At 41.6% G+C, this 18,436-nt stretch overlaps 1 protein-coding gene and 1 long non-coding RNA gene across 3 annotated transcripts in view; one reads left to right on the top strand and one right to left on the bottom strand.

The window, feature by feature from the left end:
• Positions 1-7,091, bottom strand: part of SNAP25 (synaptosome associated protein 25) — an 83,879-nt gene extending 76,788 nt beyond the window's left edge. For both annotated transcript variants that reach the window (XM_019973061.2, XM_019973062.2), the window contains exon 1: positions 6,939-7,091. The gene's annotated coding sequence lies outside the window, so the exon portion shown is untranslated. The remainder of the gene's footprint in view (positions 1-6,938) is intronic.
• The window catches only part of LOC139186430 (uncharacterized), a 161,176-nt gene continuing 149,117 nt past the window's right edge, over positions 6,378-18,436 (top strand). Inside the window, exon 1 of the long non-coding RNA XR_011569966.1 lies at positions 6,378-6,668. This is a non-coding gene — a long non-coding RNA (uncharacterized lncRNA). The remainder of the gene's footprint in view (positions 6,669-18,436) is intronic.

Below are 18,436 nucleotides of genomic sequence, written 5' to 3'. Positions count from 1 at the left end.
TTGGGGATACAGATTTGTTCTTCTTATTAGTTAGTTAATCACTGCTGAAACTAACCTCTGTGAGTCAGCAGTAAGAAAATCAGTTAGCATCTCCTCATGCTTTACTTTGATGGAAAGATGCTGAAGTCTGCAGTAAGAATGAGGTTATAGCAACAAGGGGAACAAGGCTTTTCTGGAACTTGTGAATTTAATCCACACGTGACTATGAATTTAATTAACATATATTGTACCGCCAGCTGTAACCTCTGAACTTTAAATCTCATAGCCTTTAAAGCTTCCTTCTCTCCTAGTCCCTCATCCTTGAAACTTTTTTGTAATGTTATTTCACCACCTTCTCCCCATCCTCCAAATTTTATTAGTTTTTGAGCTGGCTACTTAAATCATGTAATTCAGTTCATATGAAAATGTTGCTTGTTAAGTACTTATGATCTCACAGACTCTATAAAAAGCTTCTCTCTCCCCTTTTCTAAGAGGTAGGAGAAGAAAGAAGAATGAGGATATAGCAGCTAATAAATTGCTTTAAATCAGACAGAAGACATGATCAAAAGGGGGTTTAGAAATAAAATTTTAAAAACAGTTAGTTGGGTTGAAAGAAGAATTATAAAAAGTTTAGGCAGGTTGAAAAAAACAGTCTGTGCCAGACAGCAATAAATCTGATTGAGGAGGGGAGATCCCCCAAAGCAGTGATGACTCAGATTAGGCCTTTGAGAAAAAAGTCAAGGTTTCTTAAGTCTGACCAGAAAGGCCTCAGAAAGATGATGTCAAAGAAATTATTGAGGGGGAAAAAAGAGAGAGAAACACTGAGGAGCAGAGGAGCGGTGGATATAATTAATCTCACATTGAGAGAGGCAGTCAGGTCAGTTACTGAAGCAGTATTAGGCAGTAACCTCTGAGACCACCAGGTAAACTGGCTCAGACTCACCCACCTAGACTTTTCACCACTGATTTCATTAACTTCATTAATATGGTAAGGATATTGGAAAACATTCATTCAATTCTGTCATTCAGTAGATGAAGAAATTGAGTTCCAAGTGGAACTCAGTTCCACCATTCAATAGTGGTTGAATGATTCATTTAAAGAAATTCATGTTGATGTATGGCAAAACCAATACAATATTATAAAGTAAAAAAAAAATAATAATAAATAAATTAAAAAAAAAATCTACCAAAAAAAGAAAAGAAAAAGCAGTTGCTTTGGATCTAAATCCAGATCTCCTGGCTCCTGATCAGCAAGCATCCTTGCCATCATGCTCTGCCATCAAACTGAAAGGGGAAAGATACTGCAAACAAACAAACAAAAAATCATGTATATTCTGTGCTCTATTTGGCCAACATGAAAAATGTAGATGATGCAAGAGGTCGCAGAGTGTATAGCTTAGACTCTGAAATCACACAGACTGCATTTAAACCCTGGCTCTGCTCTGTAATGTTAGGCAAGTTATTTAGCCTTTCTTTGCCTCAGTTTCCTCTTCTGTAAAATGGAAATAATAATGGTACCCTGATTACAGGACTGTTACGAGGATTCAGTGAGCTAGCACAGGTAAAAGCTTTTAGAATTAGAGGTTCAGTCTTCTCCCCCACAGACCTATTCTGATTAGTCACTGCTTTGGGTATTTCTGTTCTCAGATTTATGGCTTACTAAATGTTACTAATATCATATATGAACTGACTACGGTTTGCATCATTTATTTAGACATTAGAAACTGCTTGGATTTTATATTGGGTGAAGTGCTTTGAGATCCTTGTGAAGAAAATTATGTAGAAACAAGTAGCTATTATCATTACAGCAATGAAAGTAATTCTGAAGAGTTCAAAGTGCAGACAGCATTCTCTGGAAATTTCTCTGAAGCCTCTTTCCTTTTGTAAGATTACTTTTAAAAAACTTTCTCCACTCACCATGTTCTGTTTCCTCAGTGCTCTGTTCTATCTCCTCCCTTCTACTTAATAACTTGGAAGGCCCTCTGCACTCAGTTTAATAACCATCAGTCTGACCTTCTAAAGCATCAAACGTCACTATCTGCAATTTCGCCCCAGGGAGTCAACTTGGAAATCAACATGTTATCCTAAGGATGTCTCTCCTGCCAGTGTTTTGGTGAAGAACAGATGAGAATAGTCCCTTGACACTTCTGAGCAAGAATTGAAATAGCAACAAGATCTATATCTGCAACTGCCATTTATTTTTCCACATGAAGCCAGGGACTATTTCAGGTTCAGCAGTTACATTAGAATTTGGAATTGTGAAGCTCTGCTGTGAGAGTAGCAACCACAAGATTAAAAACAAAATGGGTATAGCTCAGACCTCAAGCAAGCCCTGGAGTGACAGTAATCAGCAAAATTCAGCTAGGATGCTAGGATGGTAGGGAAAGAAATATGATATACTGCCCACTTTACCTCAGTTTTTCAAACTTTTATCATAGCATCTTTTATTCCTTCCTTTCTTTTTTCTCCAGTTTTGGCCACTGGGAACTGGTTGTATGTGTCATGCTGCCTGAAACATGAATAGAAAGCCTGGCCTCTTTCCCCATCTATCCAGTTAGTGTATTTGACAATGCAGAATACTCATAGAGAGTCCACAAGAGTGTTCCACATGATTATTATTCAAGTGTACCTTCTGGATACCTCTCATCCCCAGATTTCTGACCCGATTCTCGACCTTCTTGGTAGACACTCATCTTGAATAATTTGTTCCAGTCAATAATTAAAATTTGAAACTTACAATTAACTTCTGGGTAGGACTTAGAAGCCCATGTGTATACTGCAGGATGATCTTTCTTAAAATTTATTATTTTTTGAGATATCTGGCTTCTTTTATTTTTTTTATTGGAGGAAAACTGCTTTACAGTATTATGTTGGCTTCTGCTGTACAACAGTGCAAATCGGCCATCATTACACATATTTCCCCTCCCCTCCTCCCATCCCACCACTCTAGGCCATCCCAGAGCACCAGGCAGGCTCCCTGCGTGACACAGCCACTTCCGGGCTATCCATTTTACACATGGTAGTGTATATATGCCAATGCTCCTCTCTCCATTTGTCCCACTCTCTGCTTCTCCTACAAGTCCATTCTCTATATCTGAGTCTCCGTTCCCTCCATGCAGGGTGATCTTAACAGATGACTAAATGAGGACTGGTTATTATTTTTTTAATTTATCATCCTTTATGATAACACTTTGCCACTGTCTATTTATGAGAGAATGCAAATTTAATTCCATTCGGTCAACAGCAATTCCAAAATGCTAAAAAAAGACATGGCTACTTTGTACATCAGCTTCTGCTCAGAAATCATCTTCAAAGGATAAAGCACTAATTCCTCAGTGTAGCATTCAAGGCCTTTCATAGATGGCTCTAACTCACTGTTCTAGCATATTCCCCTTTACAAGCCTCCCACTCCACCCAAATAGATGGGCATTTTTGGGGTCTGCTGAGCATAACTTGAGTTTGTTTAACTTGTAGTTCTACCTGTGCTGTAACTTTTACTTGGCAGACTTCCCCCCACCTCTCTCCAACCTCCAAAAGCCAGCTTAGTTTCTGTTTCTTCTCTCAGACCATTCTAGTCCACTGAAATATTGCCCTAAGAATTTTCATTCCTTACTTTTGGTCACATTGACTTAGCAAATAATTATATACTCCCTCATGATTTTCCTTCTACTGTTTTATTGTATTTTCTTTCTGGTATTATTTACAAATGTTTGTTGTTTATTGTTTTCATTAAGAATACTAGATGTTAAACTTATTGAGGTCAAAAACCATATAAGCATGAGATTTTATATCTTCAGTGGGGTTCATTTATGTATCTGGTGCTCACTGATTGATCAATATCTTTCAATCAGGTTTGTCTCTGCTGACAAGGGATGACATTGCAGAAATGTATCTAGCACTGAGGCTGAAAAAACCAATTTTCTTCCCTTTATAGAGCTGTAAATCAGTTCCATGACGTGAGAAAAAGTTTATTCATAGTGCATCATATAAAAAGCAGATTCATCTATTTTTAATCCTTCATATCTTCTTTCCCAACTTCTCTCTCAAATTATCTCTCATTTCTCCTAATCACTGACACCTACATGATCTGCTGAAGGCTGCCTGCTACAAGAAGAGGTGCTACTGGCAGACACCTCAGTCTTCTGGTTGATGGTCAAGACTTAAGACTTTAGAAGTGTCTTTATATAATCTAATTCAGGGGCAGTTGGTACTGTGTTTGTGCATGTGTGGTCATGCATGTTTAACAAAGTGAAAATAAGACAGTGAATTCTTGGCAGATTTTACCATGGGGCGGTTAATAAGATTGCAAACTGTTTCACGTTCTGAATGCCAAGGTGGTAAAGCAGAAAATTCCAGCGAGCAAACAGGCAGGTACCATCAGAAGGTCTGTGTTGATGTTTCCTGGCAAGTCTTTACATCCATCTGCTTCTGCCTCTTCTCACTGTGTTGCCCTGGATTTTTTAAATTTAAAACTTAAGATAGGAAATATCTTGATTTTTTCCCCCTGAAGCTTATCCATAATGTAAATGTTAAAATTCATGTTTCAATTACATTTCTGTTTAACTTCTCAGTAAGCCATTAGCTCCATAATTGTGCACATCAACACTTCCTCCCAGATCTGTGCCCTTTGCCAGCTTCACTGCAGTCCTCTACCTCTGCCCCACCGTCCCAGTCTTCCACTAGCAAACAAACCCAGCAGTAATTACTAATGACCAAGCACGTAATTCCGGAAGCGTTGAGCTTTTTCATTTGTCGCAACTACGCAGAGAGCTGTCTGGACATGCAGCATGGAGTCAAAGCATTTTTAAAGACTCCTAGCCATCTTGTCTCCCCTCCTCCCATCACTAAAACACAGTTGTTTATTTCATCTGTAGACTGCAGAGTTATAAAATTCATCTATGTAGTTACATACACTTAAATAATAATTTTACATTTGTATCCAACAACAGTTGAATATATACTTACATGGAACCACATAGTTATCCATAAAAAACTGTAAAACAGTAGTAAATAAATAGCCAGGAATGAAAAGTACTTTCTCTGTATGGATAGGGCATTTGAGCACCTCCAGCATATAAATGACTGGACTTAATGACTAACTAGCCCCAATATAAGATCTTATTTTAAGACTTTTCAAGGGATCATGCTAACGTTTATTTAATGTGTGGTATCTACATTCTTACACATGATGCTGTTACTCTTATTTAACAACTACTCAGTGAGCATAGTTTTGTTCCTGGTCATTTTATATTGATTTTTGTCCATACCAATGGCTGGAAATATCCCTGTAACAATTTTTGTTCACTCAGAGGCTCAAAATGTCAGAATAGAAAATAATCAAAGTACTTATCACTGCCTCAGCAAAATCCCGCAGTGCTGGAAAGGAAATCACAGATCTTTAGGTCAGAGTCCAGTTTCAGTCTAACACCATGGTCCTTCCATCTGCATCACATTGAAGGACACAGTTGGATTCTCCTGAGGAAAACCAGTCTTAATATTGTCAAAATCAGAAAATTATCCTGAAATAACCAATGTCCATAGGAAACACTTCCTCTCATTCTGAAACCACGGCCAAAGAGGTTAAATCTATACCCTGCAAGACCCATAATATGTCTTAGAGATGTATTTTTATGGGTATGTGCTTCTGTTCATGCCTAATCACAAAGATAAAGGAGAGGAAGAGGGATTCACTATTGAAGTTGATTTTGCTTAGTTCAACTACCCCCATATTTTTTATCAAATAGATACATGTCAAAAGATATAACACTCCTATAAACAGATCGTGTTGCATATACCCTATCCATGACCACCTAGGATCTGTAGACAGATCTATTTTGTGTCAATAAATAAATAAATAAAACCCCTGATTGCCTACTGGAAGATAAGTACAGATCTTAAAAAATGTGTTTGTTTTCTACCTTAAAAAGGCGGGGGTAAGGAGAGGGAGAGGGTAACACAGAAAATTTCCATAAGTAGACTTTTTTCTGAAGCTATGCAGGAGCTAAGGATGGGAACTGGTAATTGCCTGCAGAGGGGTCCGGTAGGAAGGATTTATTTTTTCCTTTTAACCTACTATGCCTGCTCTATTAGGGATATCCGAGAGATCGGAGTCTCAGAGAAGCAGTTTGGCCTGAAACCTCTAGCCCTGGCCAGGCGTCTCTGCCGCAGGTAAATGCAGCGCTGTGGCAGGACCGCTATCCGCGGTGCTGAAAGGTCGCGGGCGCCAACGCAGTCCCCTGGTGTTGCTGTCCAGGGTGCTGAGAGCGGGCCGCCGCAGTCCCGGAGGCGAGCCCGAGCCCCCGCCCCCGCCCCCGCCAGTCTTCCGCAGAGCCCTCCCACCCAGCACTACCCGCCCGCCTTCCGCCAGCCTGCTGTTGACGTGGAGCAGGCGGCATAAATCAAGTCTGTGGGGCATGGAGGCTGCTGTGGCGGCTGCAGCTCAGCTTGCCCGGGGCGGGAACTCCCCTTTCTTTCGCCTCCCAGCGCCCACACCCTGCCTTCTACCTAATTCTTCCCTGGATAATACCTCCCTAACGACAGCAGTCATGATAATAAGGTCAGAACGACAGGGTTGGTTTGTTTTGATCTACAGAAGGGGAAAAAAAAAAAAAAAAACAGCAGCCTAAACATCTCTGAAAACTGCATCGCAAAATGGAAGAGACAGAGGGTCCCACTACTGTTTCAAAAGAGTAAGTTATTCCGTACGTATTCTTGCGCTTCCACCCCATCGCTCCATCTGCACTATCCCCTTTCACCCCTTCCCCAAGCAGCTCACCTCGAAAATACTTTATAAAGCCCTAGGCGGGAGTCTAGCCGGACGCGTACACACGGAATACCGCACCCTGGGTGCACAAATTCTTGTATTTACCCAAGCTCACTTGGTCTGCCCAGCTGTGGTCCCTTATGGGTATGCAGCCAGCCAGTGCCAGAACCACGACCTGGGGAGGGGGTCTCCTTACCTTGGCTTCTCCAGAGGGTGGTGTTCGCCCGGCCCCTGCAGGTTCCAAGTGTGGAGGAGCCGCGGAGCAGGGAGGGAAGGAAAGACAGCACCTGACCTCCCCGAGGTTTTGTCTTCAATGCAACGTGAGCTCTGCCCTCATCAAAGATGGCCGTCCCTTTTGACGTCAGCAGCTTTTAATAGCCATCTCCTGGAGGGGCGGGGAGGAAGTGTGTTGAGGGGAGGGCGGGGGGAGGACGCGGGCGGGGGTGGGAGGGGAGGAGCCGCGAGGTACTGAGCGCTTGACTCAGCTCCCAGCTCGCTTTACTGCAAAGCTTTGTATTTTAGTTTTTTATAAACACCCGAACGGGACTATTCTTATGATTCCACTTTAACACCCAGGCACAGGCAAATTCATTTATCTTGCGACTGGTCTTCTGATATTGTTTTGTTTGTATAGGTGTGTGTCCGTATGTATATGTGTCATATACATGGACTATATGCGATTATATATATACAAAAAATTTCCCCTGCTGAGTTGAGTCTTTGGTTGAGTCATGAAACGGAAGGGGAAGGCAGAGGAGGAGTAAGAGGGTGGGGGATTTCAGCTGCAATTTGCTTTTTCTAAAAAAGCTGGTCCGAAGGGGCATCCCTGTCAACCCCCACCAGCTCCATATATGGTCTGGTGGGTTGCTATTTTTATGAGTGATTTCTTCATTTTATCAAAGTAGCATCGAGGGCTTGGAGTTCGCATTAATGTGGTCAGTTGTGGAGAGAGACTAGTACACGTTATTTTAAAGTACGTCAGAGCAATCATCACAGGGATTTCAAAGGAGTTGGGGGAAAGGGTAGGGAATAGTAGGTAGTTAACCCAACCAGCGTGGGTATGCTGAGTTCAAGGCTTGGAGTTGAGAGTTGTTTGAAGAGGGCAAAATAGATGACGCTGTTTGGGGTTGAATTTGCAATCGGAGCCTAGGGTTTTATGTTGAACTTCTTAGGAAGAGTCCACAGAGGCGCTGTACATTCCTTATAGGATTGACTAGGCTTCTGGGGAGCCGGTAGTATGTGAACAGCTACAGGTTCAAGGATGCTGGGACGCTACAAAATTCTGCTGGTTCATTCAGTGCGCAAACCCTGGGTACCAGACGAGGCTGGCCTTCCGATGCTCAAAACAAGAGGTGGGCGAGAGAAGCTAGTAGTGCTGGTCATAGGAGAGATTAAAAAGAATAATCATAAAGCAATAATGTTGTCCTTTGTTGTGTGCTTTAGGCGCCAAGAAGGGGAGGGGCGGTGGAGGGCGCATATGCAAATAGTCCCGCGGTGGCAGCCTCTCGGATGATTCATAGGTGTTGGGGAGGCTGTTGCGGGACTCTCCGCGGGGAGGGCAAGCTGGGGAGCGCGTGGGAGGGGGGACCTCGGTTGAGGAACTGTTTGTACTTTTCCGGGAAGAATGAGATTAGAAGTCGTGCCTCGCAGTGTTAAAATTTGATGGCCCCTTTTAGGTGATGGAAAATCCTTGTCTGGGGGTTGGATGGGGGACAACGTATAACTTACACCCCCAGCCCCCGCAACACACAACCCCGCTCTGAGGCATGAGAGCCAGCTTAGGTTTTTAATGCACAAGGAGAGCGAGAGAGAGAATGAATCCCAGAAACAAAGAAGAGAAGCAGAGTTGTAAAGGGAACATTTATACCGAATAGAACTGTAAGAATTCAATAAGCAATACCTTTAATTGAAATAAGTGGATGTTATTGTCTCTTTAAAGACTTCTTGACCAAAGGGTATTTTGAAATATTAATGTTTTCAGTAATAATTAACAAATAGTGTTTGGGTTTTTATTAAAGCTGGATTCTGAAAACAGGACGTGTTGCTGAAATGTGTTTACTTCATTAAACATTTAAGATTCTTATACAGTTAAGAAGAAGAGAATCTGCCTGGTCCTCAGATACTTGACAATGAAACTCCTAGTTACAGCTGTCACCTTCATTCTAGAGCAAGCTGGAATGGGCTGGGAGAAGTGAAGGCAAATGCACTGATGTCACAGCAAAACACTTTATGATCAGAATTTTTTTCCTCTAAATGTGACCTTTTTTTAGCCCATAAAAGTTGAGGGGTTGGGGAGCCTGCAGTGGGAAGAAACGGAATATGTGTATGGCCCTCAGTCTGAAAGTCATTCAGGCAGAAAGTTTTGTGCAGGAATGGAGGAGGTAGGGGATTTTCCAGATTAAAAAATAGTAAAACTGAAAAAGTACCTACGTCAGTGATGAAGGTGCATCCTGTGGGCGACAGCTCTGTGGCAGTCACAGGGGAGGACTGGCTTGGTATTCTGAATTTTCAACTGCTGATGCCCCACATTGATATCTTTAAAAATTACACAGTATAGAAGAGAGTCAGACTGATTCAAAGCATCACAGAAAATACCTCAAGCTCTACAGGATTATGCTGAGTGAAGGCAGCATTTCTCATTCTCTTGTGCTTCTGTTAAAAATGATGCTGTTTGAGATGTTCTTCATTTTGTTCTGAGAAAAGAATAAATTTGGAAAACATAGACATTGGATAAATATAAGTCTATTCAGGAAAACCAGACATCTCTAAATGCATTTTAATATGATAATGAGATTTCCCCACCTAGGGTTTTCTCCTTGCTTGATTTAAAAAAAAAATCCACAGTCATCCTTGCCAGTAGGGAACCAGCATATTTATGTTATTCAGGATCCATAAAGGCCTAAGCCATACAGAGAAGGAAAGTGATAGGAAATTTGCTCTGAAATGATTCAGCTGCCTGTGAGTTATTTCTACAAAGATCCAACATGTAGAGTAACGAATGCTTAGGAACTCATTTGATGAGTAATGAGAAAATTACCTGCTCTGCTGGATGGATATTTACACTATGCTAATTTAGTCTCTGAAAGCTTTTTCTGGTACACCATGCGCCAAAGTGTTCTGGTTTGCAGTAACTCCAGATGTAAGGTATTTAGTTTATATCTCCCAGGTAAGGTACAAGATACAAACTTCCCTGGTGGCTCAGATGGTTAAATGTCTGCCTGCAATGTGGGAGACCTGGTTTGATTGCTGGGTCGGGAAGATCCCCTGGAGAAGGAAATGGCAACCCACTCCAGTACTCTTGCTTGGAAAATTCCATGGACAGAGGAGCCTGGTGGGCTACAGTCCATGGAGTCGAAAAGAGTCAGACACGACTGAGCGGCTTCATTCTCACTGTCTCTCACAAAGAATAATTATAAAAAAGTTTTTATAACATGTTATAAGTCAGTTTGCAAGTAGTTTAGAACTAGCCCAGCTCAGAACCCTCTTCTCCAAGATCATACCCATGAACAATATTTCAAAATATCGTGAGTGCACAAGAATATACAATTTGACAGATCAACCGTTTTAATTCCTTGGTTTCCTTTCCATGTGGCTTACTTGCCGCTTTCTTCATACATTTTTCCAGCTCTGACCCCAACCCCCGCCCCATTTATAGACAGTGACTTAATAGTAGCTGGGGAAAACGTAATATTCTAAATCTAAACTCATTGTTCCCTGAAACCTCTGAGGCAGAGAGGTAGACGGAGGACTAAAAGATACTGGTTTCTGTTTCTGGGTTGCTGTGTTGGAAAAAAAAAAGACTGCACCTCAAATTTTCAAATAACACCTCATTCCTTACTAAGAACAACATTGTAGGATGGAAAGAGAAGTACTTACCAGACAAATGCTGAGTGCTTCCAAACTCCTAGTCCTTAATGCATCAAAATTATAAGGTCTCTTTTGTACATGAATGCTTCCTAGGACCCTCTCCCATACTGAGATATGAAGGTGGTCAAGCAGGGAGGAAGAACCCTGTGACAGGGGCAAAAGGAAGGAGAAGATAGTAGCTGAAATTAGCAAACTTTCAAAGGGTTATTTGAAAGTGATCACAATATTCCTTTAGTAAGTCTTTCAAGAGTTTTATTAGGTCTGTAACCTCTCTGTACCTTGGTCCTCTCATAGGTAAAATGGGGACAAAAATTATAACCAACTCAAAAGGAAATTGTGAAGTAATGATAAAATAAATCTCTCAATTTGATGAGACTTTAAACTTTTCCTTTAAGTAGTGACATAACTCTGCTTTAATATGAAAGGTTGATTTTTTTCATTAGCTGCTAATGAAATATGTATCTATTAACAACTCTGGTTTCTTCACCTGAATTGGTTCATTCATTTACTCAACATTTATCTGCTATATGCTTGACACTGGAATATATTGGGATTTTAGTAAAACAGAGTGGGGAATTGAGGAGTAGAGAGATTAAGTAACCTAACCATAGCTAATAAATGAGACAGTGGGAATTTGTGCTTTAGTATAGACTGGAATCACTGTGCTTTAGTACAGACTCTGCCAGCCCCATTGAACTTACTCCATCTGTATCTCTTCAGAGAAACAGAACCAATAGATAATGAATATATATAGAGAGAGACATACATTCTCTCTCCCCCATACTACCCTCCCCCTTCTTGTTCTCTAGTATGTGTGTGTATATGTATGTGTATATGTATGTGTGTGTGTATATATACATATATATATATAGGCAAAGACATTTACTATAAGGATTTGGCTCACATGATGATAGAGGTTGATGAGTCTCAAGACCTGCAGGGTGAGTCAAGAAGCTGGAGATCAAAGACACCAAGCCAATGATGGTGTAGGTCTAGACCAAAAGCCAGCAGGCTCAAGATTCATGGAAAACCATTGTTTCAGTTTGAATCTGAAGACAAGGAAAAGCCAGTGTCCCAGTTTAAAAGAAGCCAGGCAAGAGGAATTCTGTTACTTGGGGGAGAATCAGCCTTTTTGTTCTACTCAGGGCTTTAGCTGATTGGATGAGGCCCACCACGTTAGGGAGGGCAATCTGCTTCATCAGTCTATTGATTTAAATGTTAATTTCATCCAAAGACACTCTCAGAGAAATGTTTGACCAGATATCTGGGTACCCTGTGGCTCAGTCAAGTTGACAGACAAAATTAGCCCCCATACCCCCCCTTTTCAGGTAACATCAACATATTATGACTTGTGTATTACTAATTTCTTTAGCAGCTTTATGGTTCCATCTGCTATGGGCTTTCCAGGTGGCACTAGTGGTAAAGAACCCATGTGCCAATGCAGGAGACCTAAGAGACACCAGTTCTATCCATAGGTTTTGGAAGATTCCCTGGAGGAGGGCATGGCAACCCACTCTAGTATTCTTGTCTGGAGAATCCCACGGACATAGGAGCCTAGAGGACTACAGTCCATAGTGTCACAAAGAGTTGGACATGACTGAAGCGACTTAGCATGCAAGCATGCTGCTAATGGGATGAGTCTATGGATCACTGACCATAAGTTTGGTTGGGCTGAATTTCAAGACAATATCTAGGCTGGCAAGATGATTACTTTCGATAAGCAGAAGAAATACAGTCCAAATAAAAGAATGCCAAGTTCAATCAAGGAGGGAATTCAGAGATCAATACCTAATAAGGAGCATAAATAAAAATTAGGTCAGAAGAAACACTCAAAATATATTTGAGAGAGTCAGCCAGAAGTCAGAACAGAATATCAATATCAATGTCAGCTACTGTTTTTGAGGGGATGATGTGAGATCTTCAATAAGAATTGATTCCAAGAGCCAGGGACTCTGGCAGTGAAAATCAGGTGGGGATGGATTGGTTTGAATAATTCAGGATATGGCTGGGATGGAGCAAGGCTATCTGGGGTCATTCTGTTAGTGTTGGCCATGAACAGCAGTGCAGTTCTGCTAGCTAACAGGTACCAGGCTGGGCAAGGCACTCTAATATCTCAGCAGATAGCATCAGTGACCTCTTGCTCATATCCAGTGGACTGCCCTTCTTTTTAACCTCTGACTTCACTTGACGGTTTGTGCAACTCATTCCATTTCTTAAAGTGCTCTACCATGCACTCTCTCCTGTCTCTACCTTCTCTGTTGACTGCTCATTCTCCACAGCGTTTGGTTTGAAGTAGTAAAATTGTGGTGCCCTGCACGTTAAGCTGGACATTTCCCTGAGCCCTGGACAAGCCCTCTAGGAGCTCCATATCCCCATGGAACATGTCCTGACTCTCCATCATGAAAACTTTAATACTCTAAGCCAAAGAGAAGAATATTGAACTGTTCACATTTGTACAAATTGTAAAGCACTGTCACACATGTGATCTCTTTTTATTCCCACAATTCTCTAAAGTATGGGCTTCCCTGATTGCTCAGGTGATAAAGGATCCACCTGCAATGCAGGACACTGTTTTGATTCCTGGGTTGGGAAGATCCCCTGGAAGAGGAGATGGCAACCAATTCCAGTATTCTTGCCTGGAGAATTCCATGGCCAGAGGAGCCTGGTGAGCTACCGTTCATGGGGTCACAAAGAGTCAGACACAACTAACACTTTCACTTTATATTCCAAGTCCCACCTTCTCTCATGATCTTCAGAAACATATTCCTAGCTTCTTACTGAATACTCTTTCATCTGAAGAATCAAAGGCATTTCAAACTGAAGATATTTATGCATCAATTGATTTCTCCCACCCTCTTCCTCTTAAATCCTTTTTATAAAACTCTTTTCTTTAAAGAGGATAAAGGAGGTATTTATCTGGTCTAGCATTATATCTGATGCATATTCCTATTCAGTTCAGTTCAGTCGCTCAGTAGTGTCTGATTCTGTGACCCCATGTAGCACGAAGGCCTCGCTGTCCATCACCAACTCCCGGAGTTCACTCAAACTCACGTCCATTGAGTCGGTGATGCCATCCAGCCTTCTCATCCTCTGTTGTCCCCCTCTCCTCCTGCCCCCAATCCCTCCCAGCATCAGAGTCTTTTCCAATGAGTCATCTCTTCGCATGAGGTGGCCAAAGTACTGGAGTTTCACCTTTAGCATCATTCCTTCCAAAGAACACCCAGGACTGATCTCCTTTAGAATGGACTGGGTGGATCTCCTTGCAGTCCAAGGGACTCAAGAGTCTTCTCCAACACCACAGTTCAAAAGCATCATTCTTTGGTGCTCAGCTTTCTTCACAGTCCAACTTTCACATCCATACATGACCACTGGAAAAACCATAGCCTTGATTAGACGGAACTTTGTTGGCAAAGTAATGTCTCTGCTTTTCAATATGCTATTTAGGGTGGTCATAACTTTCCTTCCAAGGAGCAAGCATCTTTTAATTTCATGGCTGCACTCACCATCTGCAGTGATTTTGGAGCCCCCCAAAAATAAAGTCTGACACTGTTTCCACTGTTTCCCCATCTATTTTCCATGAAGTGATGGGACCAGATGCCATGATCTTAGTTTTCTGAATGTTGAGTTTAAGCCAACTTTTTCACTCTCCACTTTCACTTTCATCAAGAGGCTTTTTAATTCCTCTTCACTTTTTGCCATAAGGCTGGTGTCATCTGCATATCTGAGGTTATTGATATTTCTTCCGGCATTCTTGATTCCAGCTTGTGCTTCTTCCAGCTCAGCATTTCTCATGATGTACTCTGCATATAAGTTAAATAAGCAGGGTGACAATATACATCCTTGATGTACTCCTTTTCCTATTTGGAACCAGTCTGTTGTTCCATGTCCAGTTCTAACTGTTGCTTCCTGACCTGCATATAGGTTTCTCAAGAGGCAGATCAGGTGGTCTGGTATTCCCATCTCTTGAAGAATTTTCCACAGTTTATTGTGATCCACACAGTCAAAGGCTTTGGCATAGTCAATAAAGCAGAAATAGATGTTTTTCTGGAACTCTCTTGCTTTTTCTATGATCCAGCGGATGTTGGCAATTTGATCTCTGGTTCCTCTGCCTTTTCTAAAACCAGCTTGAACATCTGGAAGTTCATGGTTCATGTATTACTGAAGCCTGGCTTGGAGAATTTTGAGCATTACTTTACTAGCGTGTGAGATGAGTGCAATTGTGTGGTAGTTTGAGCATTCTTTGGCATTGCCTTTCTTTGGGATTGGAATGAAAACTGACTTTTTCCAGTCCTGTGGCCACTGCTGAGTTTTCCACATTTGCTGGCATATTGAGTGCAGCACTTCCACAGCATCATCTTTCAGGATTTGAAATAGCTCAACTGGAATTCCATCACCTCCACTAGCTTTGTTCATAGTGATGCTTTCTGAGGCCCACTTGACTTCACATTCCAGGATGTCTGGCTCTAGGTGAGTGATCACACCATCGTGATTATCTGTGTCGTGAAGCTCTTTTTTGTACAGTTCTTCTGTGTATTCTTGCCCCCTCTTCTTAATATCTTCTGCTTCTGTCAGGCCCATACCATTTCTGTCCTTTATCGAGCCCATCTTTGCATGAAATATTCCCTTGGTATCTCTAATTTTCTTGAAGAGATCTCTAGTCTTTCCCATTCTGTTGTTTTCCTCTATTTCTTTGCATTGATCGCTGAAGAAGGCTTTCTTATCTCTTCTTGCTATTCTTTGGAACTCTGCATTCAATGCTTATATCTTTCCTTTTCTCCTTTGCTTTTCACTTCTCTTCTTTTCACAGCTATTTGTAAGGCCTCCCCAGACAGCCGTTTTGCTTTTTTGCATTTCTTTCCTATGGGAATGGTCTTGATCCTTGTCTCCTGTACAATGTCACGAACCTCCATCCATAGTTCATCAGGCACTCTATCCGATCTAGTCCCTTAAATCTATTTCTCACTTCCACTGTATAATCATAAGGGATTTGATTTAGGTCATACCTGAATGGTCTAGTGGTTTTCCCTACTTTCTTCAATTTAAGTCTGAATTTGGCAATAAGGAGTTCATGATCTGAGCCACAGTCAGTTCCCAGTCTTGTTTTTGCTGGCTGTATAGAGCTTCTCCACCTTTGGCTGCAAAGAATATAATCAATCTGATTTCGGTGTTGACCATCTGGTGATGTCCATGTATAGAGTCTTCTCTTGTGTTGTTGGAAGAGGGTGTTTGCTATGACCAGTGTGTTCTCTTGGCAAAACTCTATTAGTGATTTACAATTATTGAGTACTTAGCTATTAGGCATTATGATGTGTGCTTTACATGTATGATAGCTTAAGGTGAACAGTGTTGGATTTGTGATCTCTGAAGAAGATTTAGCTTCGGGAACAGGGACCAGGCTTGATCACTGAAGAGCTTTTGTGTAGCAGAGCTTTATTAAGGTATGAAAGGGGACAGAGAATGCTTCTTACACAGACATCAGAAGGGGGATGGAGAGTGCCCCCCTCACTAGTCTAAACAAGGGAGTTCTATATTTTTTAAATTAGTTATTAAATAAATCAAAAGAATGTCTCAAGGTTGTCAAGATCTGAGGAGACCCACTGTCATAATTTACATTTTAAGATAACAGGATTAGCCAGAATGTTTTCAGAAAGGAGAAACTGTCCTCAAGCAGGATGTTGTTATATAATCCTTAGTACAGAGTTTAAACTGAGTTGTTTGTTGTGTAATCATCAGTTCCAGGCTTAAAGAAAGAAATGTTTTATGTTAGTAAGACTAAGGAATGTAGAGAGAGAGAGAGAGAAAATAAAAAAGAAGATGTTTGTCCTTTCCTCCTCCTTGAGAATTCCAGAGCCTTTTCTCCTTCTTGAGGGCTCTGGACCCCTTTCTCCTCCTTGGGGACCCTGGACTTCTTATCAATCTCCCTAAGAATTGACTCTCTCATTCTCCTGTTTTCTTTTAGGAGTATTATGTTGCCAAGAGAAAGGGGCATCATTTTCATTCCATAAGTACTTCCTGGTGTTGAGAGGCATTGTCCCTAAATTTGTTGAGGCAGCATATTCTCCTAACCCTCATATTGAGGGCCTCTGATCCAGGAGCCCCAAGTAATAGTTGGAGGAGATTGTGGCACTTCTAGGATCCTGGACAACCATTTGTAACTTAAAAGCCTTCAGACAGTTAGAAACAAACCCCATGTACAGTTACAGATGTAAGGCAAAACAGTCATTAAACCAAGTTAAAATATAATCAAAATTAAAAATCACATTATTTCCATAGTTACATCACTCCATCTTAGGATTGTTAGATGTCATCAGATCAAGAAGAGGCGTCACATATGATTGTTGTTGGTGAAGGTATTCTCAGAGTTGAAGAAAGTCCTTTTCTTGAAACGGAGAAACCCACCATGGGAAGCCTTCAGTTGATGAGGAGGTTGATAAGCTGAAAGCTCAGTCACATAATTAATTCTAAGACTTCAGGATCTATGACAATATCTGTGCACAAAAACAGTCTGCCATTGAGACAGTCCCTTCTTCTTAGGGGGAGTTCGAGCCCTCATTAAAGCTATGGGTCAAACTTTAAACCAACTGTCTTGTGTTTCCTGAGTTAGCTTATACAGATGCCTTTTAATAATGTCATCAGCCTTTTCAACTTTTTCTGAAGATTGGGGTCCCCAGGAACAGTGTGATATTCTATTCCTCGAGCTTTTGACACTCCTTGAGTTACAGCAGCTTTAAAGATGGAGTATTGTTGTTCTGAACTTTAGAGTTTAAGATCCCACTTACATCATGAGAAGTCAGTACAGTAATATTTTGCCCACTCATTAACCTCAGGCTTTAGTGGATACTGCTTTTGATGTGAAAATAGGTGAGGGTTATTGAGCTTAATGATGACCGGAACAGCATTTTATGCTCAACCGATAGTTTTTCCATCAGCCCACACTCTAGGATTTACATTTTGTTCAATTAATGGGAAAGAAAGAGCAGGCTCCATATTCATGAAAACAGAGGCCTAGACCTTGTTCAGTATATCTCTCCCCAGAAGGGGTGAGGGAAACTCCAGCACAAATAGAAACTCATGAGAAAATAGCACAGAGTCCCAGTTGCAGCTTAAAGGATGACTGAAATAATAACCCTTGGCTCATACAGAGAATCCCATTACAGTAGTGGATCAGGAGGAAAGCAGGCCAGGGGCTTCAGTGAGCACAGAGAAAGTTGCCCCAGTGTCCAAAAGGAAATTGACTGGATTGGCCCCCCACCGTTACTAACACCTGGGGTTCCTCAGATTTTATTAGAACAGGGGCTTGTGTGGGGACCCCTGAGCACCTTCAGTCCTGATTGTCCTGAGAGTCCAAGCCCTGGGACCTAGGCCTCAGATGGCTGTCTCTTCTCCAGTGTGGTCCTTTACAGACTGGACATGGGGCTGGGAGTGGCTTCGATGCCTGAGGGCAATCTCGCTTGAGGTGCCCCTCCTTTCCACGAAATAACAGGCCTGTCCCTTTTCACCTGGGTCCCTCTGGGTATTTTGCTCTTCAGGCTGATTCTTAGCAGTTTTCTCAATCATCACTAGAGCCTGGGCCTTTTCTTTGGTTTGTCCTCCTCATATTCTCTACTGTAATATATTGTCCGAGCCTGCTGTAACAGTTTTTCTAAAGACTGATTTGGTCCGAACACCTGTTTTGGTAACTTACGGCAGATATCTGGCGCTGACTGAGTGAGAAATTTGAAATCAATGTCAGTAAACTTGTGGAGAGCCTCGCATAGTCTATCTAAGAATTTGCCAGCAGTTTCCTTCTCTCCCTGTTCTATGTCAGCCAAGTTACGATAGTTTAAA

This window comes from Bos indicus, chromosome 13, assembly GCF_029378745.1.
Source record: "Bos indicus isolate NIAB-ARS_2022 breed Sahiwal x Tharparkar chromosome 13, NIAB-ARS_B.indTharparkar_mat_pri_1.0, whole genome shotgun sequence".
In the NCBI taxonomy this organism is placed as follows: domain Eukaryota; kingdom Metazoa; phylum Chordata; class Mammalia; order Artiodactyla; family Bovidae; genus Bos; species Bos indicus.
The sequence above is the reverse complement of the archived record's forward strand: the minus strand, read 5'-3'. Positions and strand labels throughout refer to the sequence as shown.